Source organism: Arvicanthis niloticus, chromosome 27 (assembly GCF_011762505.2).
Source record: "Arvicanthis niloticus isolate mArvNil1 chromosome 27, mArvNil1.pat.X, whole genome shotgun sequence".
In the NCBI taxonomy this organism is placed as follows: domain Eukaryota; kingdom Metazoa; phylum Chordata; class Mammalia; order Rodentia; family Muridae; genus Arvicanthis; species Arvicanthis niloticus.
In genome coordinates this window covers 14094284-14118625 of record NC_133435.1, presented here as the reverse complement: position 1 = coordinate 14118625, position 24342 = coordinate 14094284, and the positions used below count along the sequence as shown (strand labels likewise).

Sequence of the window (24342 nt, the reverse complement as noted above, 5' to 3'; positions counted from 1 at the left end):
CTGTCTCTGTCTCTGTCTCTGTCTCTGTCTCTGTCTCTGTCTCTGTCTCTGTCTCTGTCTCTATCTGCCAGCCAAGTGCATGCCCCTCTCCCAGCTCTGCTTGCAGATCAGCACGTAGCTCCCAAACAGTTCTCCAGCACCACTCCAGCTTGACATAATGATAATGGACTAAGCCTCTGAAACTGTAAGCCAGCCACCCCCCACAATGAAATGCTTTCCTTTCTAAGAGTTGCCTTGGTCATGGTGTCTCTTCACAGCAATAAAACACTGACTAAGACAGGGGTCTAGTTCACAGAAATGGAGACAGACTGTCAGAAGCATATGATTTTTGTAGGTTCAGGGACAATTGTGTACCCACTCCTAGATTCTAAGTCTCTCAGCTCAAATTCTCAAAAGAGAAATGTCTGTCTTGCATCAGCTGTGACCAGGGAGGGGAGAAGAAGCTGGCTCACATAATCCAAACAAAGCAAAATGAGACCATCCTTTCTCATCAGTCCAAGATACCTTTGCCAGGGATAGTAATATTCCAAATCCCCCCACAGATGGTGATCTCAGCTATGCACAAACAGACCTCCCTTCTACAAGTAAGAGACACAGAGAAGCTAAGCTCAGAATCACATAAGATAGAAAAAAATAGAGCAAAATGTGTCATCCAAATCCCAACCTAAAGATGTAAGACTACAGATGAAGAGTAGAAGAGTCAAAACTGGTGGAGGAATCCAAGGAAACAAGGCCTTCTGAATGCTATTGGACCAATGCACAGAGACTGAGGCAGTGTACACAGGGCATGCGTGACTACAAGACTCTATATCAGATGATGCCCTAGAGCTGAAAGACATGGGCACATGCCCCTATCTCCTATACCTATCTCCTATGGATAACCACTTGAAAATAAAATTTTAGTTTCCTCCAAGGAATCTCCCTGGGAAAACAAACTATTCTAAAGGGTAGGTTGCATGTCCAGCAGTACATGATCAACAGAACACATACCCAGCAATGCCTGTGGATGTTCCTTGTCTCAAAATATTGTGTTGGAGATATTTTTTAATGTTTTTTTTTTAATTTTTTATTTAATTTTTTAATTCATATTTTTTTCTCTACAGGTTCTTCCAATTTTGTGTATTTATGGAATTCCTAAGTGTGAGAACAAGTCGGTCTCTGTGTCTATATCTGTTCCTTGTTCCTTTGCTTGGGCTCTTTTCCTTCTGTTTGTTTTGTCCTATTCCAATTTGTTTTGGTATTATCAGTACAGTATAGTACAGTACAGTATAGTACAGTATGTTGCTATCTCCTCTTCAGATGCCTGTCTGTTTCTACTGAGAGATGGAGAGGTGGTGGACCCAGATGGGAAGAGAGGTGGGAGGAACTGGAAGGAATACAAGGAGGAGAAATCATAATCAAAACATATTGTATGGAAAAATAAAGCTGTTTTCAATAAAAGAAAAAAATTAAAGACTCCTTTGATCAGACTATGTGACATTCCCTCTCCTCACAAGTATTCATTGAGGGCTTCACTGGGACTCATTCCTACTTAGAACTGCAAGGAGAGTTCTTAAAACTTTGCTTGTGTGGGCAGGGGATAAAACTTAGCAGATAAAGTGCTTGTTATGTCAGCATGAGGCCCTGAGCTCTGTGCCCCAGAACCCACCTGTGTCTGTAACTGCAGGGCTGGAGTGGCGGTGTCCAGAGGAGGCAAAGCTCAGTGGGCAAACTCCGGGTTCAGTGACAGAGCTTGTTTCAAAATAAAATAAAATAAAATAAAATAAAATAAAATAAAATAAAATAACATAATAAAAGGAGTACAATTGAGGAAGAGACAGCCTATGCCAACCTCTGACATTCACATGTATGCACATGAACACGCATTGTTGCCCCCAAACACACATGCATATGCACACCCACGCATGTGCACATGCACGCACGCACACGTGCACGCACGCACGCATGCATGCATGCACACACTACCACCACCCATCTTACCCATATTCATTGCTGAAGATACACAGTGCTACCTTTCAATTTACCACTCAAAATAATGTGGCAGAAGAGAGAGAGATTCATTAAAGTGCTGAAAGTTTTCCCTAAAGTTTCTCTAATTAGTTCAGGTACTTTCGTACTGGCATAAAGTTATTTTATTCAGTAATATTATTTAAGATTAATATATTCTCTCTGGTCTCTATAGTAACTGGTCTTTTGGCATAGTATAAAGATTGTGGGTTTATTTACATTTGGGCTCACCCAAGAGGAAGAGTCTTGTATAATTTATTGTTACATTTGGAGAGCATAAAACCTTTAGGCCACAGTGTGTAGTTAATATTCAGAATTAAGTCAGTTTATTATGCATCAACTGGTAGGTCAAATTCAGCTTTGTGTGCTATAATTTTTAATACAGGTTTTTGCCTGGAGCAACATGGAAGCCCTGAAGCGGTGCTGTGAATTATTACAACTAAATCGGGCACTACCTGCCAAAACGTACACAGTGGCTTGTATTTCTGTGGCATGAAGGCTATAAACATGTTTTCCAATAGCTCTACATGACAAGGACATCTAAATAAAATATCAGTTTCACAACCAGTGTCAGCATTTGGACTCAAAGCTGCCTCCGGTCTGAGTTTCTACTGCAATTCACTTCTTACTGCTACAAAATGGCAGTTTAGGGGTTTAATGACTACACCATGTGGACACATTTCTGCTCTCTTGTTTAATGAATGTGAACACCACACTGCAGGTCAGGCATTACCAAACCCATGTCTGAAGAGCAACCTTAAGTATGACCTTTAATGAGCCTAGATAGTTTAAAAGATAATTTGTATTTAAACTATATTAGACATTTTAATCACTGAATACCACTTGTGGTGGTTGGGGGGGGTTGTGGTTTTGTTTATATTTATAAGAATGATATGTATGGGTCATGGATCATGTTTGGGGGTCAGATGACTTGAGGCATTTGGTTCTCTCTTTCCACCAGGTAGGTCCCAGGGATTGAACTCAGGTTGTCAAGCTTGGCAAAAAGTGTCTCTATCCACTGAGCCATCTCTACAGCCCTCCATTGGTATTTTGAAGGCTAGTTGCCCATCATTACAATTTCCAAATGAAAACATAAGCTGACTTTCTCCTGATTGTGTCTTTCGAGTGTCTTAGTTCTTGTGTGGCAGTGTGGGGAGGACAATTTCAGGTATCGTCGTCGTCTCTCAAATCTTATTCCTCAGGAGCCCGCCTACCTTGGTTTTTTGGACAGGCTCTCTCATTGGTCTGGAACTCACCAATTAGGCTAGGCTGACCAGCCAGCCAGAGTCCAGTCTCTGTAGCACTGCTGCTGGGATTAGAAGAGCATGCTACCACATACGTTTTTTTCTTACATGGGTTCTGGGGACCAAGCTTATGTCCTTGTGCTTACAATGCTAGGATTTTATTATCTGAACACCCTCCCTAGCCCCTCTCTAAGGTGTTTGATACTTCATTTAAAAGCTAGAAAATGCCATCACCTCATAATTACATAGGAGTGAACTTCCAATTTTACCGATCTATAAGCATTATAGAAAAGAACCTTCAGCTAAATATCACAAAGCATTAGAAGGTTAGGTAAACTCTAGGACATGTGGCATATGTACATATAGTTACTTATATGATGTCTATAAAGAGTACAGAGTCCTACTTTGTAAATTTATGAATTCTGGCCTAATATCTTCCTAAGAATGTCAAAGTCCACAAATAATGTCCACACTGCCTTCCAAATATTTACATTTATATCATAGGTCTGTGCTACTCTCAACTTAGGTCAGCAAAAGTTCTTCTTATGGTAGGTGTGGGTGGTGGGTCGTGGAGAAACTCAGAGCTGTTCCACATGCTGGGAATAAGCAACTGAACAATAACTGGGCACTCAGCATGGATGGGACAAGAACACCCGCCTCCTGTCCCAAGCTCAGGAGCATCAAAGGAAGAGGAGTGGAAAGAATATAAAATCCAGAGAGTGGGAGGAGTGCTGTGAGATGTTGTCCTCCAACATGGCACACCATCACATGCATGAATTCACCGCAGCTGTGGGTACCTCCCCAAGATCAAACAAGTTAAAAGCCATGCACGGATGAGGAGTGACTCCCAAGGTTGCATTCTGAGCTGAGGCACTGTTGGAAATTGATGGCTGATTGGACAGGATAATTTACTTTATGGGGGCTGTGGCCCCTGGTGGGTGGCCCTACACCTATAAACGTCTGGGCCTCACTGATGGGACTCAGTGGGTTATAATAATAATTTTTGAGGGTATGAAGTTGGGAAGGAGATGTTTGACCGAAGAGTCAGGGGAAGCCAGACGGAATTCTGGGTGGGAATAATTAAGACACATTGTGTTGTGTTAAGAAATTTCCAAAGAACACATTTTAGAAAGAAAACCAATACTGCTCACAAAGCAAAGACAGCTCAGCTATGTGAAACCCTATCACACATTCCAGGCAGTCAGCGGGGAGGGAGCATTCAGTCATTCTTGTCTCCCTCTGGTCACTCAAAAAGGCTGCCAGAAGTATGTGTCCTTGGAATCAGTAGAAAAAATATAGCCACCGGAGGCAACAGGAAACAGATTTTCTCCTAATAACAATAATAACTACATGTATGCATATATTTATATACATTATGATAAATAAACATACAGATAAGCAAAATGAAGACAAAGAGGGGAAACTCATTCTCATATAGATATTTTTCCATAGGAGTTTTTAAAAAGCTGGTATCTATGGAGAATACTGGATGCAGCAAGGACTCCTCCCATGCCTACCCCTTGTGTTCAGTAGGTCTCTATGAGGGCTTGGAGTTAGAGCCTGTCTCACTAATACTGTTGCCCCTGAGATATCCGGGAATGTCTAAGAGAAGCATAATCCATGATGTCAATGCCAGTTGCCTCATGGGATACAGCAGGAGTAACACAAAGAAGCAAAGATGGCCAACCAAGCCACAGAGACCTCATAGGTGATCTGAGTGGGTCTCTGCCACACTGAGACACTACACACCTGCACCTTTTGACTAAAGAATCAGGATGCTCCACTCCCTCATCAAAGATAACGAGAACCCTAGCCAGGGAGCTCTGCTTCCAAAATGGCAATAGGTTACTTCCAAGCAACGATAGTATTTATTACATACTTCATATTCTCTCAGCTTGTGAAAGCACACAGGTGCGGGGACAGATCCTCTTTGCCAGCCACAGGGGCACAGCAGAGCTCTGAGGTGCTGATGCCTCCAGTCACCCAAGACTGAGACTATGTGCCTTTCTGAAGGAAAGATTTGGCTCGTGGCATAGACATATGCTCTTGCCTGACTACAGAAAACAGGTGTGTAACCACCTCATGTAAGGGAGCTTGCTGCTTAATGGCCCACGTGATCAGGCAAGCTGGAGCAGGTGTGCAGCTGGCAGACCGACCCCTCACTGGCTTCTGGAGAGATGCTGCATGACTGTGGTGTACTGGCTGGCTGTTCTCTTGTGCCTGCTTCACGAGCCTGTGAGGCTGAACACACACAGAAGTCCTCTTCACTCCAACATCAGAGAAGACTGTACACAATGGCTGAGACATTTGGGATCAAAGGCAGGTGATCTTTCAGGCAAGGGACCAATGTGTGAGTCTCCAGGTTTCGGGAGGGCCCTAAAATCCAACGAGGCTTCATCTTGCCATCCGTCACAATACAAGTATTTGTGGAGCACCCGAGAGCTTTGGCTATTCTAAAACAAAGTTAGACATCTCTTAACACTTAACACAGGTACCCTGTGTTTCCTAAAACGTTACCACATCCCTTTGGCATGGCCAGGGATTTTAGAATTTCCTGAACTTCAAGCTTCATATTTACTATTATTTTAAGATTTTTTTTTTTAAAAAGTCAGATGTCTGACAATTGTTTCTGTAAGTGGTATATATCAGAAATAAAGGTTTGATATCTTAGCATCAAGAAGTATCATATCAGTTCTTATTGATCTTATTTGCTTTGCAAATATAAATTACTAGTTAGGACCCTTTCTCCAAACTCGAGAGACCAAATCAGTGACATACAACACCATGTAGATGGCTCTCAAATCAATTGTGCTAAGGAATAGAACCCAGGCAAAATAGGATGTGGCATTCTTAAGAAGATAAAACTGAAATAAAGAAGAACAAGTCAGTGGATACTAGGAGCAGGGGGGGTTAGTGCCATCTGCCGAGTGGGCATGGAAGAATAGTTGGAGTGAAAAAAACTGGTACCTCAGTGATGCAGGTGATCAGATGACTGCATACTTTGTCAAATGTCTTAGCATTGTGCCATCAAGGGTCCATTTTTTTAAGCGAAAAGTGAAGAGCTGCAGAGACAGCCCAGCAGCTAAGAGTACTCCAGCTCTTTCAGGGGTTTTCAGTTCAGGTCCCAACACCCACACTTGGTAGCACCTGTAGAAAAAGGAATGGGGAACTGTCAACCGGTGTAACAGTTGTGCCTAGAAATAGTAGAAAGCATTTGAGCGAGCCCTTATGCTGATCATGAGGTCCAATGCGCGCCGTATCTGTGTTTTGTAAAAATCTATGAGACATTCACTCTCACATGATCAAGCTCCCTATGACTTCTTAGTCTGCCTTCATTCCTGTTATTCTCCTGTTTTTAGACTGGCAGTGGGGACTCACAATAGGTAAAAGCTAGAGATGCATTTGTCTTAGATCTACTGGAATGTGGTCATGTGGGTTATAGTCATTTCCATGGAGCGGTACGAGGATCCTAGGCTGAAGATCATGCTCCACCTATACTTTGGTCAACAATAATTGTATAGAGGAGAAAAAAACAGATTATCTCAAGCTAGAGGTTCACATGAAGAAAATCCTTTTAAATTTAATTCTTATTTTTAGAGTTTTAATTGTATTAGCGACTTTTCTCAGTTTTTTGCGACGAGGAGACTGATAAAGACAATTTAAGGGAAGAGCGGTTTACTTTGGGTCATAATTCAGAGGAATCAGATCCTTTGTGGTAGAAACAGCATTGCTGTGGCAGTCTAGGGGGCAGGGGGAGGGGTCACATGGCAAACACAGCCAGGAAAGGAGAAAGATAAATGTCAATGTTTATGTTTCTTTTATTTCTTTTGTTCAACCTGGGACCCCAACCCTTGGGGTGTAGGATGAGGCTTACTGCTCAGTAGACCCCACTGTGTCAATAATGCACATACCCTGACACGTCTCCTGGGTAACTCAAATCTATTCAGGATGATAGTGCAGATTAACCAGAGCACCCAGAGGAGAAATCTAAAAGGCAGTTTCCAATGAGCCTAGAATTAATTTTCCTAAACCACAAAGAATAAAAATTAAATTCTAATCAATTATGTCATAGAAAAGACTAAGCTACTTTCTTTTTAGAAAAAAAATAATATTATAAACATCCCATGAAGCAGTTATCTAGAAAAACATGCCAGCAGTTAATGATTAGAAGTATGTTATTATTAGTCTAGATTTTGTGTGGTGTGTATTTGTCAGCTTTTCAAATCCACAATTTATTATTGTTGCTTTTCCTCCTCTGAATCTTTCGCTATTGTACCTCTTTTTCCCAAAGGAACCCCTGATCTACCCTGGGCTTAGGCCCTCTCCATATATGCTACAGTCGTGTAGCTTGGTCTTCACGTGGGACTCCTAACAGCAGGAGCAGGGGCTGTCTGTGACTCCGTTGTTGACTGCCTTTGGGACACTTTCCTCCTACTGAGCTGCCTTGTTTAGCCTCAATAGGAAAGGACCAACCTAGCCTTACTGCAACTTGATATGCCAGAGCTGTTTGATATCCACGGGAGGACTCACCTTTTCTGACAAGAAAAGGGGGTGGGGGAGAGTAAAGACATGGGAGAAGGACTGGGAGGAGAGGAGGAAGGGGAAACTTTGGTCAGGATGTAAATTACTTATTAATTAATTAATTTTAAAAGGTAAAAATAGGAATCTAAATTATAGGGCAAAATAAGGAAGCATGCAAAAGAAAAGATTTAACACGGAGGCAAATGTGAAATTTACAAAATAAATAAGGAGCCAGTAAAAAAAAAAAAAAAAGTCAGAGTTTTGAACAGGAAACTTATCGAAACCACTGAGACATAAAGGGGAAAATGAAAATAAACAAAGGTGGCTCAGTGGGTAAAGGCTCTTGCTACCAAATGTAATGATCTGAGTTCAATGCCCAGGACCTGTAGGGTAGAGAGAACTGACTTCCGTAAGTTGCCGTCCAACTTCAACATGCCTGTGAAATGAATGAACAATGTAATTTAAATACAAACAAATAGATATGTAGAAACTGCAGAGACACAAAATCAGAATGAACATAAAGTCTGACACGTACACAGGACTTCCCAGAAGCAAGAAGTATAAGGAAAGATAATCTTAAACAACATTTAGGAAATTTTGGTGGTTTAAGGGAATAGTCCTTACCTTTCAGAAACACTAAGTTCTGAAAGGAATTAAAAAGAAGCCCTTTCCACAAACATAATAAAACAGAAGCATATATTTTTTTAAAATGACAGCTTTAAAAGGCATCAGAGAGACAATAGGAGAAATCAACAAGCAACAAGTATTAGGCTAGCTCAGGTCCCCAAGGGATGCCAGGAGGTGGAGAAGTTTGCAAACAAACTACACTGTCTTCAGAAGCAGGCACGAGACAGACCTGAGACAGACTGAGAGCTCACCAGACACAACCCTTTCTGAAAGGGCCACTAATCGAGGACCAAATGCCAGAGGAGAAAGGCAGGTACACAGCAGAGTGGAAAGAAAGGAGAAAGTAGTCTTCCCAAGTGAACGCAAGATCAAACCTGCTGAAATTCCAGCGTGGATGGAGGAGGGACCCCATAGCCCAAGCCTATCAGAAGAGCCACTGTTATGGCTGCCAAGGAGGAAGAACATCTCCCTTTGGGGTTTGCGGTGGCTGTTAGGTTGCTCATACCCAGTCAGTGGCCACACATGCATGTGCATATGGGTAACACTAACTGGATTCAGGGGATTATTAATAACAACTAAAACAATAAAAATTCCAAAAAAGGACTTGAAGCTGGGCTAGCGGGGCTATGTGAGGACATCAGGAAGAGTTTGAGCGAGGTCATGATGGGTAGATATGATTGACAGTCGCACCTACAGTATATGGAATGTTTGAAGTACAGAAATACTATTTTTAAAAAGCCATGGTAAGCAAAGGTATGCCAAGCTTCTAGATAAATCTACATGTGCACTGACAAAATAATGATTATTAAAAAAAAAAAAAACCTAATGAGTAAAAGATAATAGAGAGAAACTTAAGCACTGGGAAAAGGTGTTTGATGCGAAAGGAAAAAAGCAGAGTCTATGTTGTTATTGTTCGAGGGAAAACATCGTAAGTGAAGCTTAGGGTTTGCAAAATCCAAACTGCATGTCAGTACAGGAGCACAGCCTTTACCCCCACAATAGCCAGCCAGAGGGCTTGCTGAGGGAATGGATGTCCACAGGAGAGATGAAACCCATGGAATTGTGAAGGAGCTAAGTGAAACTTAAAGCACCCATGAAGTCACAAAGGTAAACTAAAGTGGGAAGAAACCATTCTTGATAGGATCCTTGCCAGCAAAGGTTGCCCATTAACCCTTCATTAGCTGGATCAATTTAATATGAACCCAATACAATCTATTCCACAATGTAAACGTTAGATTCCTGGTTCAAATAATGGTTTATCCACTAAGATGTTAAATTCTCTCTTTCTCTCTGTCCCTCTTCCTCATTCTCAGACAGAATCTAACTGTGTTATGCTATCCTAGAACTCACTATATAGACCAGGCTAGCCTTGAACTCCTTAGAAAAATCCACCTGTCTCTGCCTCCTGACTGTTTGGATTAAAGTATGGGCCATCATGACTGGAGCTCAATAAAATATTAACAAGCATGTATAAGGAGCTAGACAAGGATTCTAAAGTTTATAGATGGAAAGAAGACTTATAGAAGAATAAACAGGAAAACATAAAAAATATAGAAAAACAAAAGTGTGAAGGTAGAATAATTCTATCAAATATTAAACCACAATGTAAAACCATGACGATTAAAATGGTATGGTGTTGGCTCCTGAATGTGAAACTGCTCAGAGAGTAGAAAATCAGGAACAGATCCTAACAGCCACATCCAGAGTCTGAACGCATGTACCCAAGGCAACTGAATCAGTGACAGACTGTCAGATAAACAGTGCTCAGTGAACAGGACAGCCTTTCTGAAATAGACAAAAGTAAGTCTCTGCCTGATACTGATATCTATACTGATATAGATGAAGGGAAATTCCACTCAAATCATGGAGCCAAAGAGGAAAACAGACCCATCCATGAACAAAAAGAAACTACAGGTGAGTTTTTCTCTAATTTGAGTGCATGGGGAGCCACTAATTGCTAAAATTTGGGGTTTTATAGGAAAACAAAATAGAAGCAATGTTAAGACAACTGACAAAATAGACTATTTCTACTAGATAATAGAAAGTGCTAATATCATACATATACCAATAATAATGATGATAATGGTGGTGGTGGTGGAGAAGAAGGAGAAGGAGGAGGAGGAAGAAGAAGAGGAGGAGGAAGAAGAGGAAGAGGAAGAGGAAGAGGAAGAGGAAGAGGAAGAAGAAGAAGAAGAAGAAGAAGAAGAAGAAGAAGAAGAAGAAGAAGAAGAAGAAGAAGAAGAAGAAGAAGAAGAAGATATTAAATAAGAAACTCCTAAAACTACAGCTGAAAAAAAAAATGGAAAAATGAGAATAGGCTATTTGGACTGACAAGATGGCTCAGGGAGTAAAGAGACTTGCTGCCAAGCCTGACTCGTCAACTTAATCCCTAGGACCCACATGGTAGAAAGAGAGTATTTATTCCTGCAAGGTGTCCTCCCAACACACATGTGGTAAACACACACATGCACACACATGCATATACACACATATGCACTAAGTGTGAATAAAATGTAAGATGTAAAAAATAAAATCAGTGTAATAACATTTAAAGAAATAGGATAGGCAATTTACAGCCTTTAAACACGGAAGATATTAAACTCATTCTTAAGATAAGAAATTCATATTTAAATGAGGCATCTCTTCTCATGCCTCAGATTAGAGCAAATGAAAACTGCTTGTTCTATGGACAAAGTGTTAGTGAAGCTCGAAGCAGGTGCAATGCCTTAGAAGAAGCCAACAGTTAACAATCTGCACTTAGGTTCATCTTCAGAGGTGTCATTTCAAACTGTAGGAATTTGCTCTGAGATGCACCTCCAGGAAGGAAAAAAAAAAAAACCTACAACCCTCACATGCATGAAGCTATTGATAGCAGCAGTGTTCCTAACTGCAAAATACTAGAAACAAGCTGGGAAGGTGGCTCAGCAGGTAATGTGCAAGCATTAGGACCTGAGTTCAAAGCCCCCCTGCCAGGCGGAAAGCCACCCGTAGTGGCACATGCTTGTAATCCCAGGTCTGTAAGGGGCAGAGATAGAAAGATCATAGAGTTTGCTGCAGGCTGCCAGCATAGCTCCAGGTTCCGTGGGAGATCCTGTTTCAGCTCCAGGGTTAGAGTGACCCTGTCTTACTGGAACAAAAGCTGAGATTAAACAGACCAGGAGGCTTGCCACCCTCATCTGGCCTCTGCATGGATGGAGATGCAGAGTCCTACATAAAATAAATAAGTAAATAAATAAAATTAGAAACTGAAATACTGACACACAAGAGGGTCGTGAGTGAGCTCTGATGTGCTCAGGTTCAGAGAGCCTACACAGCAATGAGAAAGAAAGAGGAAGGAGTCATGGGACCTCAGCTGGGCTCCAGTCTCAGTGCTGGCTGCTGGAAATCCAGAAGTGAGCCTGAGCAGCCATGTCTTGGTCTGGAGATCTAGTCTCCTGAAAAATGAACTAGAATTTCTTGGATAAATGACAGGTAAGCAGAAACAGCAGAGGGGGATCCTGGAACACCTTGCATAGCTGCAAAAAAAAAAAAAAAAAAAAGGAAGTCCTCACAACACCTCACAACATCACGTGCATGTGTGCAAAGGCCACTATGGGTGGTACCCATGTCCAAATTAGAGACTTTTTCAGTAAATACCATATGTCATTACAGCGGCTCTGTGCCAAAGGAAAAACAGGCACATAGGATAAAAATTACACCGAGGTTGGTAAATGTAGAAAAGGATTGTCTCCTCATAGCATATGTCAATTAATAAATATAAATAAGAAATAGAGAACTACACGTTTGAAAAATACCACACCAGGAAGTCTCATGGGGGCATAGTCATCCGTGGATGCTGGAGGTAACTCAAGAGCACACTGATGAAAACGAGGGTGCCTGTGCATCCTAGAGAGAGCTCAACTGAAAAAGGAAAATAAATGGCCACTTTGTAGTGGGGAAAATGTGACCTGCATCGCCACAACCAAGTAACAGATGCTAACACCCCCAGTAATAAGACCAGTGCTATGCAGCACTAAGAAGCACCCCACATCATGTTTATGTGCTTTCTTTTCCTTTTGGGGTGTATATGTGAGTGAGTGTGTATGTGCAGGTATATACATACATGTGTGTATGTGAATGCATAAGCATTATATGTGTATGTATGAATATGCGTTATGCATGCGGGGAGGCATTTGTATGTGCATATGTGTATGCATATATGTGGCTATGCAAGCAGATGTGTATGTGTGTGTGTGTGTGTGTGTATGTGCATGTGTGTGTGTGTGTGTGTGTGTGTGTGCATGTGAGTGTATATGTGTAGACCGATGCATATGTGTGTTCCTGTGAGCCCATGAGTGTGAAGGCCAGAGGACAAACTTTGGGTGTCATTTTTGAGTACAATCACCTTTCTCTTTTTAAATTTTTATTGTGGCAGAGCCTTTCGCTGGCCTGGAGCTCACTTAGTAGGCTAGGCTTGCTGCTCAGTGAGCTCCGGGAATCTGCCTTCCTTCATTAGCTCTGCTTCATTCGCTCTGGAATGACAAGCATACATACTTAGGTTTTGATAGTTTTAGATATAGGTTTGGGAACTGAACTCAGGTCTTACTGCTTGCGAGGCAAGCACTCTGCCAGCTTAGCTTTCTCTCAGCCTTGTGGTTTTCTTGCCAAAATGTATAACTTGAATGTCATCAGGAAGGGATAGGAGACAAGCTCAAAGCGAAAATTGTTCTATGAAGTTTATTGGGCAAATGTTCTTCTAAATGCCAAGGTCATAAAAGACAAAGGAAGAGTGAAGAGATGTCCCCAGATTAACAGGGACTAAGTAGACCTGGCAGCTTAAAGGTCAAGAATGATGTCCCTGGTCCAGGATAGGGACATTAGGAGGATGGTTGTAAAATGTGCACAAGGTCTGGAGATAAGCTTGCAGAACTGTAACAGTAGTCATTTCTTAGTTTTGGGTCATTTTACTGTATTATGTAAGATGTTCACATCAGGGGCTGAGGAAGAAGTATATACTGGAACTTTTACTAGTATTTACAACCTTTAATAAGCCTGAAATTATTACAAAATGGAAATCCAGTAATAAAAACACTTTTAATTGGCATATTAAAATTTTAGGAGTACCACAAAAAATAAATAAGAGCAAAGGAAATACAGAAAAACAAAGCAATCCATCAGAAATTACGACAGGAAGGAGAAAAGAGAAGAAAAAAATAAGTTGTTAAAATGTAACCAAAATGACAGAAACAAAACCAGGTAGGTCAGCAATCAAAATAACTTACATTCTCTGGTCCATAAACAAAAGTACCCATAGGAAGTTTGGACCCAGTGGCAGCCTGTTTCAAAGAAGAACATTTTTAAATGCCAGGTTGTACAAAGATGGGGAATAAGAGTCTGTAGGCAGAGCCTGAACAAACAGGAGGAACTAGTGACAAGATGGGGAACCAGGATTTACAGGGGAAAGAAAAATAGCAGGAGCCAGTCAGAATGATGTCAGCAGCAGCTGTCCCTGACAGGGGTTGAGAGAATGTATGTTTATTCCCTGTTTCTGTAAGGTCTGGGTGGGGCGGCCTCTTCCACATCCTAGCTACAACATTCCATGCCTAAGCCCAAGACAGGAGGGGGGAGAGGTGAAAGGGACACCCAGGAGTGACATCAGTCACTATTGCTCAGAGGTCATTCTCTAGATGTGATTAAATGTCCCCAACCCAGCAGTAGCTGTGAAGTATACATCCAATCTGACACAAAGAGGAAAGATCCATCAGGCCCAAAGCAAAAGCACACCAAGAAGGTTCACAAGACCCAAGGTCTGTGTGTGTGAGACAAAGTTTCCACATAAAATAAAAAGGTGACAGAATTGCAGTAATTAGCAGTTCACTGATAAATGAAGAATGCGAGATACATGCACACATAGAGACTCCTGCTCTGCCATCTCATTCCCTTGAGACTGACTCTCTCACTGGTAGCCAGCAAGCCCCAGATCCTTATGTCTCCACTCAGCACAGACCTTGGGTGGCAGGTGCACACATAGCTTTTTATATGGGTGCTGAGAGCCCAACTTTGGTCCTCACGCATATGCAGCAAGCATTTTTTTCTTACCCAGTGAAACACCTCTCCAGCCCTTCTAGCAACACCTTTTTCACATGTTTGTTAGTAAATAATCAACCAAGACAAAGATTAGGGGAAAAAAAAAATCTCTGAAGAGCACTAACATTGACCTAGGTCTATTGATGATGCATACAACTCAGCAAGCAGAGAAAATACAGTCTGTTTACACACCGTGAGAAGTTGACTCCAAACTAATTACAGAGAAGAGGAAACTGAGCGAGATAAAAAACATGAATTTGGAAAGAAAAAGTCACACTTGGGTAAACAATGAGTTAAGGACAGCCAACAGTGGAGGGCTGGAGTTCTCACAACCAGACCACTCTGAAGGCATTGTATATCAAATTTATGAGATCCGATGAAAGCAAGGATTAGAGGAAATTTATAGTCTTACATTCACCTATTAAATATTGAAAATAATTGAGTTAAGTATTCATTTTAAGAGCGAAGAGAAAACAGATTAAAGAACAAAGGGAGTAGAAACAAATAAATAAGATATGAATAAAAAAATAATGGGAAATATATTAAAGACTCTCAAGACTAAAAGCTGGACTTGAGACAGACTTCAAGTAAGTTTGCCCAAATTTTTTAAAAAGCGTGTGAATTACACCCACATAAGGGGAGATTATGAAAAATAATTTATATAAATTCAAGATTCTAAATGACATGAAAAATTATAGACAAAAATGGAAATGTAGATGATAGATAGATATAGATTATAGATCAATAGATAGAAGATAGATCGATAGGTAGATAGATAGATAGATAAGTGGTAGATGGTTGGTAGATGGTATACAGATGTGTATACATGTGCACACACACACTAACACACACATACATACATGCACCCAAGTTGATCAAGAAAAGGGTTATAACATGTAAGTGAGATGAGAACCTTCAAATAAACTAATTGCTAGTTAACGGTCAGTATATAAAATTGTATAACTGTGTCATTAGTCCATACTGAACACAAAATGAATAACACATAAAAGACCTGTGCAACAGCTTTTAGACATACCATAATAAAATGTAGAAGAGGTATCTTTAGAAAGATGGGGTAATATACCCTCATAATACCTTAAACGAGACAACCCCCAAGCAGATAGGAAAAAACAATGTGTTAAAATTAATTATATCTAAGTTAAAACTTTTGAATTACAATAGACAGCACAACAAACAACTAACCAGAGAAGATACTTAGTAGTGAATATATTCCTGATATTATTAATATAAAAACAAATATATCATAGGAAAATAAACAAATTGTAGGCATAAGAAATTCATAAGAAAGAGAAACAATGCCACACTACTCTGTGAGTTTAGAACAAATTTAAAACCTCAAGATATCAGGTAAATTAAATACTGCCAACTTTTCGGCAAATACGAAGTGATAACCCTCACATAGTGCTAACAGAAATACAATACACATATCTTGTGGTTCAACAATTCTAGTCTTTGTCTTTTTCTTCTGATCTCATCCAGTTGTCTTTCCCCTTTAAAAAATAACAAACCAGAGCTGAAAAGATGGTGTACTGATTAAGAGTGCTGGCCGCTCTTCCAGAGGAGCCAAGTTGGCTTCCCAGTAACCACATTGGACAGCTCTCAGCCACAGGTAACTCCTGCTACCGGAGGTCTAATCCCCTCTTCTGACTTCTTCAGGCACTGCCTGCATACACACATACACAGAGATGTAGATACACAGACACATAAATAAAACATTAAATAAATCTGGTTTTTTAAAAAAAAAAAAAACAAAAAAACAATTAACCAAAATGATTTTGAATGTCAATGTGATCACATCTCTATGAATTGAGAAGCAAAACCACTATACAGATACCAAGCACACTGAAGTCACTTCACTGAAGAAGAAGGGAAAGGGGTGACACTCGAGAGAGGTGGGTCTGGATCACTGGTTTGTACACAGATACCTGCTGGCAACCCTGCCAACCAGCATTCTACACCTGGGACCCTCATGATGGAAGAACAGACTCCTGCCAATTGCCCTCTGACCTCCACACATGCCCTATGTCACACATGGCCACACACTTACACACACACACACAAAATAAAATAAATTTAAATGTAATAAAAAGTTTTAAATAAAGACTTCAACTTGGCCAGAGCAGAAGTAAAAGACTGAAAGAAAGCCAAGTTCCTTCTAAAGCCTTCTTCCCAGGCCAATGCCCCCAGTCAGAGTCTCTCCGGGACACCAGGATACAATGTTTTCTTTCACCGGATTTGAACCATTTGTACACACAGCATCCTCGCTACTTCAGCCAGCATCCCCTGGTGCAGCCAAAATAGCTCATTCTCCCACCCTTCCCCCTTTCTGAACCAGAAGACAACAGCTGGCTTCTCCAACTTCTGGCAGTTATAAAGAGTTGTCCGCCATTCCTGGAATGTGGGTAAACAAACATTTCTAGTGTCCCTTTTCATTTCAGGCTCAGTTTTCGTCTTCTAAGACCTGAGCCCCCAACTAAGTGGGAGGCAGAAGGGAGTGGGTAGTGCTTTGCTGTGCAAGCCTGGTGACCTGGGCTGAATACTTGGAACACTTTCCTAAAGATAGAAGGAAAGAATCATTGTCACAATGTTGTCCTTTGACCTCCACATTTATGCTATGGCATACACAACATGCAAATAAGAGTGGGAGAGTGTGAATGAGTTAGTGCGCCCCACTCTGTCTTACTGTCTCTCCTTTGCTGAGAGTAAAGACCCCCTTGGACATAATAGAACAGAATACACCCCCTGCAGTCCTTTCTGACACTTCATACAAGACACTTAGTACCTCTGTGCTTCTATTTCAATCTCCATAAAAGGAAGATAAAAAAAGATTTCTAAGTAAGTCGCTGGGAGCTTTGGATACTGAGTGCCCCTTCAGTGGTATGCACACTGTACATCATTCACTATGTTAGTGCTATCCCTGTCTCACTAATCCTCTACTCTGAGAGAATGAAAAAGAGAATGCCAGAAAGTACACAGCAGTTACCATATAGCTCTCTTCTCAGTTAAAATACTCTTTCCCGGAGGGAGGTTTGGTAAAACTCAGGAAGTTACCAAAACTTACAAGATACAGGAAGTTCCTGGAACCTGGTTGACAAGGCTGTTCTCTAAGGTTATATAAATTTTAAGAGGCGAATAGGAAAGAAACTCTCCAATCAGCAGAGCTGCCTATAAGGCAATGTCTACAAGTCCTGCTTTGAGGCTGCAAGAGCTGCATGGAGGCTACAAGTCCTGCATTGCTTTTATGAGTAGCCAGCCATCCTAGGGCAGGTTTTGGAGATGAAGTATCCCTAACACACACTCCTGAATAGAACCTTAGTAATCTCAGTGTTTATTAGGCAAGGATTGATGGGATTGCTTTACTCATTTGCCCCTGATGCCCTATGTAGGATGAGTAGACATTTGTTCATATCTCCCCAGGGAAAGTTCCATAAGAGCTAGCGAATAGTTCAACCCTTTTGTTAAGTATTTGACCATTATGATACACTGTCTCCCCTCCATAGGTGATGGTGGCTCTCCTATAGTAGTTCAGAGTGTTACATACATAGAAAACCTTCAGCATGTATGAGATGTAGCTGAGAGCCATTCTAAATTCCATTGAAGATAAACACAAGCCTCACTGTGGTGCTTTGAATGAGAATGTCCCCCTTATAGGCTCATATATTTGAACTCTTGGTCCTCAGTTGGTGGTGATGTTTGAGGTCTAGGAAGTGTGGCCTTGCTTGAGGACGTAAGTCACTGGGGGTGGGAGGCCCTGAGGTTTCAGAGCCTCACATTACCCCCTCTCCTTGCTTACAGTCCAATGAAGGAGCACTCAGCTTCCTGCTTCAGGTGCTCTGCCTGCTGCCTGCTGCCACGCCTCCCTGCCGAGGCAGGCTCTTATCCCTCTGTAACTGTAAACCAAATAATTCTATATGTTGCCTTGGTCCTGGTGTTTTGTGGCCACAATGGCGTGTTATCATGTATAAGGTGGGTCTAACACCGGCTTCCATCGCTGAGGTTTTGTATCTGTAGACCCACTAATCATTTGCCACCTTGCCAGCAGTGAGTATCCTGGCCCAACAATTAGCACCCTAGCCTAGCAGTAAGAACCTTGGTCTAGCACTGGCCCAGCAGTGAGTCCCTTAGCCCAGCAGTACATATCCCAGCCCAGAAGTGAGTCCCTTGGTCCAGCAGTGAGCACTTCAGCCAAGCAATGAGTATTGTCTTACACAGCCTGTCCCATGCGCTTATCTTCCAAGCCTGATACTAATTCAAGCTCCACAAAGTTCCTCTTAGCATGCAAACGTGTGTATAATATAAATGTATACATATATGTATATATACATACATTCAGAGAAAAAAATATATATAACATATTACTCAGAGATAATGATTTCTTCCATATGACCTCACCCCTCTCAGACCAAGTATTTTCACTGAATTAATCTACAGAATGAGTCAACCTTTGGAAACAGAGTTAGCACTGTTTCTGTGACTTGTGTATGACAGTAGTACTGTAAATTCCTCCACAAACTACTTGATCAAAAAGAGTTATGAATTTGAATACAGGAAATTGATCGTGCTCACAGGAAGGAATACTAGGTCGTCAATAAGACCTTTAATTGTAAGAGTGTTTAAAGGTACAGTCAAGGCTGAACATAATGTGCACAGTACAATAGATACACTGTAGCCATTCCTTACAATTACAAGTAAATTGTTACAACACAAATTTATGAGAATTGCAATCCTAGACAGCTATCTAGAAGAAAGATGGGAAGGAACTACGACTAAGAATAGAAATGTTTGTCTGAATTGGTGAGATTCTATGATTTTCATTAAACCTTTGCACATTATTTTTCACAATTTCTACAGTGAGCACCTGCAGTTAGGATATCAAGAGTAACCTGTGCTATATTATGTGTTTCCTCATGGAGCTCCACTGTGCTGTCTTCTTCCTTGCTGGCCTTCCTGTTCTGCTTTTGAGGTCTATCCTTGACTGACATCAGAACCCAGCTTCGCCAGCCTCCCAACACAGACTGAAGACCAGCAGCTCTCCAGGAATACTCCAGGTCTGCGGCACCATATTGAAACTGCTGAGGTGTCCAGCCCCATGGCTGAGAAGCTACTGGGTTCACAGCCTCCTCTGCGGGAAGATGGCCATTGCAGAACTCCCCAGCCCCTGCTGTGTAAGCCAAATGAATAGGTCTCTTTTATAACATCTCTCTATTCTATCTGCTCTGCTCCTCTAGAGAATTCTGATTAATCCTGAAATGACACTAACCCACTTGAGGGGGTGACTCAGTCAGATCTTCCCCTTCTCCCCCATTCCTCTGATAAAAATTAAATTACATTCCTAAAGCTAGCCACCAAGGTCTATTACCTTATTTGGCCACTTCCTCTTCCTGAGGCTGACTACCAAGGTATTAAAAAGTATTTTTAAAAGGTATTAAAGTCCAGTGATCAAAAGCCCCCTTTGGTTCACCTGATTAACATGCCCAATTAAAATCCAACCTTATCCTAACATGGGATTTCCCATTTTACCTTCATAAACTGTCAGTTGTCTATGAACCAAGTCTGTCTCCTTTCTATCCAGAGGCAGTTCTTTATCCTCCAGGACAAACATCCCGTCTCCCTCATCCTCTATCTCCTGCTCTCATCTTACTCCCTATTCTTCATCTCTGTGGGGCAAATAAGTCTCCTTTGTGCTGAGAACTTTGTCTTGGGATTCTGAGCCAACACTTTTCATTTTGAATCCACCTTCCTCACTATGCCTGCTTATGCCTACTGCCACGCCAACCACGCGTGGTTTTTGAGATCTCCGTCTCTCCAAGGGCTTGTTTTTAATAGGGTCCTAGGACCAAGCTGGGCTTAAATGATAGAACGTACCATTTGGGCAAAGTAGGTATGAAAACAAGCCAGTTTCAGGAAGAGCTATAGAAATATGCAAGAAGTACCAGAGTGGGGTAGGTGTGGAAGGATGACAATTTAGGAACTGTGTGGCTCTGATCACTCCATGGGACCAACCCAGAACTTTTCATTGACCTGGCTGACTCTGCAAGATCAGCACTGTTGGTCAGCACCCAACTCCTTCCCCAGAACAACACAGTAATGAGCACTGACATCTTGCAGCCTCCATGGGCTACATCTATTTGAACACACAGTTTTCTCTCTTGATCACAGCACGGCTGTGGGGAAATGTGTCATTCCCACCTTAGAGACAGATAGGACAATTAGTGCTTGGATCAGGTACCTGTGTCATCCAAGGTCAAGTCTTCAACTACAAATGTTCCTGTTGGGTTTTAGTTCATTGGAGTGCTAATATCTCTCTCTGGCTTGCCAGGTGACTGGTGTTTTTCTATGTAAAGATCTTTTCTGAGCTAAAGGCCTGAGGATCTTAGTTCAACCAGGGGCAAAGATGGTGGGAGTAGAAGACTGGACTCCAGCGAGTTGTTCTCTGACAACCATGTACAATCTGTGCAGATGTGTACCACACCAACACACAAGCACACAAAATGAATGTGAAAAACAATTATTATTTTTTTAAATCCAGCTCTATTTATTTGTTTTGACAAATCACAGGAATTAGCTGTTATTTAGTAATTCCAAAGTCACCTCCATTTGTTCACACTCTTATTAAGAAACCATGACGTATCAGATCCTGTTGTTCCTTGCAGGAGGAGGTGAAGGAGCAAGGATGAAGTCTGAACATCAGCAGCTCATTACGCTCTTCTTCCTCATTTATGTAGAAAAGCAACGTCTGCCAAGTCTCTCTTCTCTATCTTAGTCTCCCCCCACCCCCATCTATTTCAATCCTCTTAGAACTTGGCATTAGAAACATCCCAATCTACCCCTCCTCCTTCTGGACAGTCATCTCCTATACAGCTTATCCTCACAAATCACCCTTGGCCTATGGTCAGCCTGTCACATAGCAAAGGACTAAGGAATCTTTTTCTGAATGGATTCGGTGCTTTCATGCCTCTGTGCACGCTTGTGTGCATACACGCATGCTTGTGTACATGTATGTGGAGGCTAATGCTCAAAGTCAGGTGTTTTCCTCAGTTCCTTTCCATTTTTTTTTGGGACGTGGTCGATCACTGAACCTTGATCTTCCTAATTCAGCTAGACCAGGAGCCAGCAGGCCCCAGGAATCACACTGTCTCTGGGCTCCACTTCCCCAGCACTCCCAAGTGCTGGGGTTATAGGCACCCATCACTATGTTTGGCTCTTTCGTGTAGGTACTAGGGAATAGAATCCAAGCCTTCATGCTTCATTGAACCCTATTATTATCCCATACAATGTATTCTTAGTCTTATACTTAGTCCCCAGAAAAGAAAGAAGAAAACCTTTCTATTGCATTCAGACATCCTTTAGTCTGGTGGGGCAAGATGGGGGCCAATACAGTTTTAAATCTACAGTGGTCTAAGTGTTTGCAAACAATCTAAAGTCTACACAACAATTTAATCCCCAGTGCAAGGTGTTAAGAGTCGAGACCAGCAAGATGTGCTTAGGTCATGTGAATTCTTCTCTTGTGAACCAAATAAAGCTCTATAAAAGCAACTCTTTCATGCCCATTTTATAAAAGCCTTTACCCCTTTTGGTCCCTCTTCCCATTCTACATGTAAGGATGTAGCAACCACTCTCTCTGCAAGATATAGAGACCAGGATCCATGTTGGAATCAAGCCCATCCCTCCCCAGACACAGAACTCACTGACAACTTGAGCTCTGACTTCATCAACTCCACAATTGTGAGAATGAAATCTTTACTGCTTACAAATGTCTCTGTTGGCAGTATTCTGTTTTAGCAGCAGGAGTAGATTAAGATAACTTACGATCTGTCTCAACACGGTAATCTTAAAATCATTCATCTTGCCCATCCACACTCATTACCTGTGTGTGTGTGTGTGGGGGGGGGGGACAGAATGCTGTTCATTTTTTTGTGAGAATTTAAAACAACAACAAAAACAAACAAACAAACAAACAAAAAACAGTTTGAGCCTTTACTATTGACTCTGGGTAACAATAGTATCAGACATGTTCCCTGCCTAAAGAGGCAAGGTCACTTGAGAATGGGGGTGTTTGGGCAAGAGGATGCTATAACTGCAAGTCCAAGCTTGGGGGAGAACCCACAGTTATGACTAGGAATGAGAAAGTATATTATTCTACAGCTCCTGTTTTAGGTTTGTAAGTGTTTTTCCATTCCAGTTGTTTCACCATCTGATGAACAACAAGGCTCCAGCAAGCTCAATGAGGCCCTTCAGCCAGAGAAGATGCATTTCTCCTAACCAATAGAAACAGTCAGAGAAGAGGGAATATCCACCTCTGGACCTCCAACGTCAGCTCCATGGGTGTTATTAAGCATTACCACATCAGTATTCCGACCCCAGAGTCCCTCCAAATACCCGTGTAAACATTCATTTACATTTAGATTGTACTTCTCTGGATTCACACTCTTTCCCTGAAAACTCTAACAATCCAATTATCAAGAAAACCAACATGTCATTTCTAAGCCTTGGGGGTGGGGAGTACTCCTCCCCAGGAAACTCCTCTCTTTGGCATAAAGCAGGTCCAGGTGTCCCTGTCTGGATAGATTTGGCTAGTTTCCCAGCATGCTTGAGGGCAAACCTTAAAATATGTGTGTTCCTCAGCAGGGAAAGATGGAGGTCAGGTGACTCAGGCAACTGTTGCATTTTAAAGGGGCGAGGGAGAGAGGTTGTTGAAGAAAACATTGGGGAAGACAGCCTCTGGGAAACCAGCTCGAAGTAGTGAAAAAAGCCCTCCACTGGAATCACATGGGTGGCTTCTAATCCCAGTTCAATGGCTTCTTAGCTTCCTAAGCACCCACTCATTTCTGATGTTATTCCGCAGGGCAAAGAGTTTCAAGGAACTAGATGGGTAGCTTCCTTAGGGAGGACTGTTCTCCTGAGTGCCCGAAATAAGCACTGTCTAACATGGCTTTCATTAGCACAAAGGAGACATGTACCAAATGAGAAAGATGGGAAGGGTGATTTGAAGAAAGCAAGAGTAAGCATTCTGCTGGAAGATGAGAACCGTACTGTAAGCCAAGCCACAGACAATTGGGCACAAAAAACATTTTTGCCAGCTCAGTGTCTTCAAAATTACCCAGCCCAATGGAGACGTAGACTTTTCCAAAAACAAACAAACAAACAAACAAGCAAACAAACAAACAAACAAAACAACTTAGAGTAAAAGGAGACCCAGAACTGGGTTTAAGGACAAGTTTTGAAAGAAAGAAAAGTCCTTCTGCCCAGCAGGTGATCAATATGGAGAATGAGTCCTGGCTGGGGAATAAACCCAATTTATTCCCTTTGAAGTGAGGTTTCCCTTCGCTATTGAATAAAACACAAACCATACCAGTGGAAGGACCAAAGAAAAACACAGAGACAGCCACTGAGCATAAACACTCTAAGCTCAGGGGCATATAAGTCAGAGCTTCCACACTCTAAGCAGGAGTCAGCATAGAAGATTCCAGACTGCAGCTTTAACAGTAAAGCAATGTTAACCCAACTTCTTGGAGGTCTCACCAGATAGAGGTCTCAAACAGATAGAAGAAGCCAGCACCTTTCAGTGGTCTCAGCCCATGGTTCCATATACTCTGGAGCTCAAGATGCCTCTTTCATGTCCATCCTCTCCAACAACCATCTCGTATGGAGGGACAGAGTCCACTTACTGGATGTTTTGAGAAGGAGGTAAATAAAGAAACCAGATATAGGGGCTCACACTGTTCTTCCAACCCAGGTTCAGATTTCAGCATCTACGTTAAGTGGCTCACAATCACCAGTAACTCCAGCTCCATGGGATCTGATGCCTCTGGCCTCAGAGTGTACCTACATCCATGCACACAGACACATAAATGTT

General features: G+C 41.7%; 1 long non-coding RNA gene across 1 annotated transcript in view; it reads right to left on the bottom strand.

Annotated features, from left to right (window-relative positions):
* Window positions 1-24120, bottom strand: part of LOC143439575 (uncharacterized) — a 138305-nt gene extending 114185 nt beyond the window's left edge. The window contains exons 1-2 of the long non-coding RNA XR_013107736.1: window positions 24009-24120; window positions 6219-6398 (exon numbers count right to left, since the gene is read on the bottom strand). This is a non-coding gene — a long non-coding RNA (uncharacterized LOC143439575). The remainder of the gene's footprint in view (window positions 1-6218; window positions 6399-24008) is intronic.
* Between the last annotated feature and the right edge of the window lie 222 nt (window positions 24121-24342).